The sequence below is a fragment of the Ursus maritimus genome, unplaced genomic scaffold (assembly GCF_017311325.1).
Source record: "Ursus maritimus isolate PB19 unplaced genomic scaffold, ASM1731132v1 scaffold_16, whole genome shotgun sequence".
Classification (NCBI taxonomy): Eukaryota; Metazoa; Chordata; class Mammalia; order Carnivora; family Ursidae; genus Ursus; species Ursus maritimus.
Window position 1 is genome coordinate 3,936,986 of NW_024424008.1, and position 6,000 is coordinate 3,942,985.

Below are 6,000 nucleotides of genomic sequence, written 5' to 3' on the forward strand. Positions count from 1 at the left end.
TCAACAGCCGGGGCTTAATTTCTCTGGGCTCTGGAAAGCACAGCTGCAGTGCAGTGTGGTGGGGAGGGCGGAGGGAGGGGAAAGAGGGAGAGTCTCCTAAGAGAACCAGGCCAGAGTATGCATGTTTCTGAGAAATGAAATTATTGCCTGAACTAATCTGAATGATCTAGAGAAATACTTTTCCATGTTCTTTATTTCTATTTTCACAGATCTGACTGTCCCACTTTCTTAGAGATCTATATAAATCTGTAAGTTCTTGCTGTTGTGGAGGATAGGAGCGAGAAAAATCTCTTTTAATTTTTTTTCTTTTCTTTGGGCAAGAATATGAGCATTCTAGGTCTTTCCAAGTGTCAGTTTTAATACTTCATCCAAAATAATTCTGAAGATGCACAAAGCTGCCATAAACCATTAGATATTCTAAGTTGTTTTCAAATGTGATTATTGTTTTGAATTTTTTACAAAAATAGCTAAGAACGTATCTCACCACTCAATTACATAGAAATTTAAAATTAATCAAGAAGCTAAGGGGCTCCTGTTGCCCCCAGGTTAACCCTTCGGATAACATGGGGCATCTTTTGTTTCCTCGCTGCTCCTGATGTAGTACTTTAGAAGAATAAAAGTGGTTAAACGCTTAGAACGTCTTTTACTTAGCTCCGACAGCCTTCCTGGAGACTGAAATCGTAGGCTCTACTCCAGAATGCTTGGGGGTGGGGTGTTGGCCGTGATTCAAAAGAAAGGTATTACCAGGATTAAAGAACAAAGTGAGGAAAGGTGTGAAGCAAGGCCAGGACCTACGAGAGCTTGCAGATAGCAAACACGAGAGGAGCGAGCAAGGTGGGTAGGATAATGCTGAAGGATAATTAGAGACAGATTATGGAAGCAGGAGATTAAAAAGATTATCTGTTCACCTTGTACCCCAACACCTACAAAGGTTCCTGGCACAGAACAGAAACATCATAATTGTCTTCTGAACCAAACTGAATTCTTCTATATTTATTCCTGATTCCAATGGATGGGTGGACATGGTGCCCAGCCATGGCCCTGTGGTTGGGAAGTAACAGAGGGGAGGAAGTTACTGCAATCATGGCAGGAACACCATTTTTCAATATGCCCCTCCAGGATGACTAACATCTTTTTTTCCATTTTTTAAAGATTTATTTATTTATTTTAGAGAGAGAGAGGCAGAGCAGGGAGGAGGGAGAGGCAGAGAAGCAGAGGGAGAGAGAGTCCCAAGCAGACTCTGCACTGAGCATGGAGCCCAATGTGGGACTCCATCTCATGACCCAGAGACCACGACCTGCACCAAAACCAGGAATTGGTGGCCCTACTGACTGCACCACCCAAGTGCCACAAGGGAGGCTAACATGTTTAAGGCAGGAAGACACACGAATGCAACACAAACTGGCCAGTGAAGGAGACGCATCGGGGAAGTTGGTCTCTTGGGAAGACAGTAATAGCTAGAGCTGACAACGGACCATGACAGGCGAGGGACCGTTACTATAGGAATAGGTTGTCGTGAGTCGAGATAAAGAAAATGAGCGCGTACCAACACTCAGATAAGAAATTTATGTTTTCAATAAAAAGCCATACACGTTTCTCTCCCTCTCTCTCTCTCTCTCTCCCTCTCTCTCTCTCTCTCTTTTTTTTTTTTTTTTTGAGAGAGAAAGCACAAGACGGTGGCCGGGGAGAGGGGGGTTGGGGGGGGCAGAGGCAGGAGGAGAGAGAGAATCCTAAGCAGGCTCCACACTCAGCTCAGAGCTGATGCAGGGCCACATCCCATGACCTTGAGATCATGACCTGAGCCGAAATCAAGAGGACACTTAACTAAGTGAGCCACCCAGGTGCCCCACGCCATCCCCATGTCTTAAATATTTTTGGGACTGGTTCCATGTCTGTTTAGTTTAGAAAGAGAAAAAAACAGTAAGTAGATATCATATGTTTTAATATATGTCTCTTGGCAAATGAATACTTGGTCTAAATTTCATCAGTTCTTTGGGTCTTTTTAGAGAAAACTGAAGACAATATGTCATAATGCTTTCTCTGTAATGGCTTCCCAGGTGTTGAATTTGTGGACTTTGTTCAATGTGCTTCCTTGATTTTCTATAAAACAGAGTAGAAAATTAAGAATATTGTATTCATAGATTATGAAGGATTTAAGTCTATGTTTTCATAAATTTCCCAAAGACCTAAAAAACAAAGAGTTAGTTATGAGGAAGGGTCTGAATTGGCTGAATGTGAGATAATATTTTCTATTTCCTTTCCCACTGGGGCTCCTTAGTCTTATAACTTTATCTCCCTGATTTGGGCCTTCTGGTAAGAAAAGTCTCAGGTGCGGAATCCAATCAATTACTGACATTAAAAAATATAGGTAGCATGCTATACATGTGCGTGGTATTAAAATGGCCATAGTTAAGCCACATGAGGAACCGACACGGGCATGCATCTTTGTTCACTTACAAAGCGAGGCTGTTTCCGTCAATACTCATATTAATTATACTAATTTTTCAGCCCCAAATAAACAAATATCTTAATATGTAGTGTTACCAAAATAAAAATGTTTTACCTTTATTGGATTTTCAGTCTAACATTTCATTGAAAGTGAAAAGAATAAAACTGCTCTCCCATATAAAAATATATAAATCCATTTTCCTCACGGTAATCCTAAAAATGGATGTCTTCTGACACATTCACCACATAGACAGTTTCCGTTAACAAATGTAATATGTAATTAAAACATAAATAAAATATATAACTATAAAGTAATACTCATTTGCATATAAATGCTGAATTCTTAACTGGCTTACATTTAAACGTCTTATTTCTCCTCATTTGGTGTGCTACTGATTTGTCATGCTTAGAAACAGGCCAAAAGGATTTTTTTTTTATATTGACCACGAAAAAGGAAACATGAGAAGGCAAATACTATTCATTTTCTTTTGTCTTATTTGATGTATAGTAAGTATTTCAAAAACTTAAGAATTTTAAAACCTCAAGTGTGTGCCCCCAAATATTCAGCTGTGTCCTGGATGTACAATTCGAGCCTTCTTTGGAGAGTTAAACCAGTGCTCAGGACTGGCTCCTGCCTGCCTACAGTTAAGCGGCTCATCCACCAGCGAGACAGGGAGCCACTGATGTCAGAACTTGGGGAGTTGAGGCTCCTGGGAAGGGGACAGATTTAGCCCTAGTCTTTCAAGCTCCTCTTTTTTTTTCTTTTTTTTTTGCTGTAAAAATACAAACATTTTAAAAAGAACTAGAACTTCCGTCTCTGGTAAGATCATGCAAATTGCAGCGAAGAGAAGGTAATCTTTATTTTTAAAATCAAACAATTATCACTTATACCATTGCAACAGCTGACCTGTCCTAACAAACAGTTCCCAGCAGGTTTGATTCTGTGTCCTGAAAGAAAAGGTTTTATTCCAGGAGCTCACTGTCTTTGCGTGGCTGTGGCACCTAGACACCTACCGACCTGCATCTTCTGCCCCCTCCTTCCGGTCAATCCCTCTTGCTGGTCACGTGGGACATGGTAGGAGAAGGACTAGAACGGCCAGCTTGCACTCTCCAGCCCCGCTCTGGGTCACCCCAGCCCGGCGTGCTGCCCTCCCGTAGGTTTCTCACACGTGGGCAGGAGTAGGGAGAGCCCCTCATGTCCTTTATGGGTTTCCCACAGACTTTTATTCCATCTGTGGGGTCTTTCCTCTGAACCCCCTTTTTAACTGTCCTTCTCCCTGTCACCTCTTAGTTCATCTGAAAGCTGGTGTCATAAATAGTATCCTTACTTCTCACCTGCCTTAGCAAAACTAGCGAGGAGCTGTCCTTAGAAATCTTTCGGATGCAGAGTTTCAATTAATGGAGAAAGTAATAGAGTAATGGTCAAATTACTAATGTAGTCATGTAAAATTAGTGGTAAAATTAATGTAGTTATAATATAGCAACTTGAAAAGAAACTCTAATTAATGTTATTTATGTTGAGGGGAGTAATTTTTATTAAAAAAATGTTAAAATATCTTCCACGAACATTGGACTATCTTTCCTTTTTATATTTACCACGAATCACAGAGAATTCCTAAAGTGTTCATAGGCACAAAATAACACCATGGGCTTTAAGAATACAGCACTCTGTTCTGCTTTAATGATTAGCTGTTGAAACGCTGTTGGCTAAGCTTTGCCATCCTGGTCCCATCATGTTCCCAGGACATCAAGTTGTTGAATTTATCAGAAAGAGGCTCTGCCTGTGTGGTCACTTCACTAAACCCATAACGCACTTCTGATCACACCTGTAAGTTCACATTTGGGAATATGTGACACACGCCTGCATGCCAAACAAGCAAAATAAATCATGCTGAGTCCTTTTTTTATTTAAAAAAAATGTGGTCTTGGGGTACCTGGGTGGCTCAGTGGGTTAATCGTCTGCCTTTGGCTCAGGTCATGATCTCAGGGTCCTGGGGTCAAGGCCCACATCAGGCTCCCTGCTCAGCAGGGGAGCTTGCTTCTCCCTCTCCCTCTGCCCCCGCTTGCGTGCTCTCTCTCTCACTCAAATAAATTAAATAAATAAATAAATAAATAAAATCTTTTAAAAAAATTGTCTCAAAAAGCAGAGCTTCAAAGCCTGTAGAATTGCTGGTGGGGTAGAAAGGAGGAGAAGGGAGATGGAATACAAGGTCCTCACTTGAGCCCCAGGTCTGCTCTGAACCATAGTATCGATCAAGGGGGTTGGACCATCCCAGTCTTAGCTTTCGTCTAGAAAATGGGGAAAATCATCTCTTACAGGGTTACTCTGGGATCAAATTGTAGAGGGTATGCTAAGGCGGATTTTAAACATTTAAAAGTATAAATAGCTTTTATCTTTAATAACCAGACTCGCACTTCTGACTTGTGTTCAACTTTAAGAAATGTTGATTTGAAGCAAGTATTTGGAAAGTTGTTACCTGACGAAATGTCTCTACCGAGTATGGAAGTTTGCAATGTCTCCAAAATGGATGTTTTTTCTTTCATCTACTTGACTGGAAAACTTAGTACAGCCCATTTCCAATTTCCAGGGGCCTCAGTCCTAATGTCTGTTCTAAAGTCAGTGACTTGGAACGTGGACACCCTGTCCATGTACACACTATTGCATGTGGGAACAGACCATGAAAGTCTTCTTAATTCATAATGAATCTCCACTGACATTTCCTTGATCCCGGACCCCTCCAGCTCACATGTTCCCATAGAACAGACATCTGACGTTCCAAATTGGGCCACTAGGAACTCCTCTTTGACTTGTGATGGCCCCCTTTGTAGAAGGCAGCATTCTCAGGCCCACAGCTGTGACTTCCCTGAGCTGCTCTGGCTGCACGCCAGCCTCTGGAAGAGCAGCTAGAGGTGAGCTATGGGTTGGAGGCCAGGCTGTGTGGGTGGGCAGTGGTGGGGCTCTCACTCACTTGCTCCTTGCTCCTTGCCCTTGGCTGCTGCTTGGACTAGCAGCAGGCCTGGAAGAAGTTTCAAGGAAACAGCCACAGAGGTCCCATCCTGCAGAAGCCTCTTCCCCTACCATTTTCCCTCCAGGGCTCTCGACCTTCCATGCAGGCTGCCAGGATGCGGATTCCACCTGTTCTCTCACACCAGGTGGAGGGTGAACAGGGACCTGAGACAGTGAGGCTCTAAGGCTGCCCAGGAGGGAGGTCTAGGGAGCAGCTGATATGCCATTTCTCAGACTCTGTGGCGGCGCTTGCTGTTGCTCTACTTCTCTGAGGAAGAGAGCAAAATCTTTCAAGTGCTGATGAACCGTCTGGGAAATTGCCATATTGCCTATGAAATACAGTAGGTGCTCAATAAAAGCTGCATTTTGGGTTAATCTACTCTCTTTCCCTCACCCTTCTCCTCTCCTTCTCACTCTCTCCCACATGCACACACACACCACCACCATCACCACCGCCACCGCCACCACCACCATCACCACTGTCATCATCACCATCGTCATCATCACCACCACCATCATCACCACCACCACCATCACCACCATCA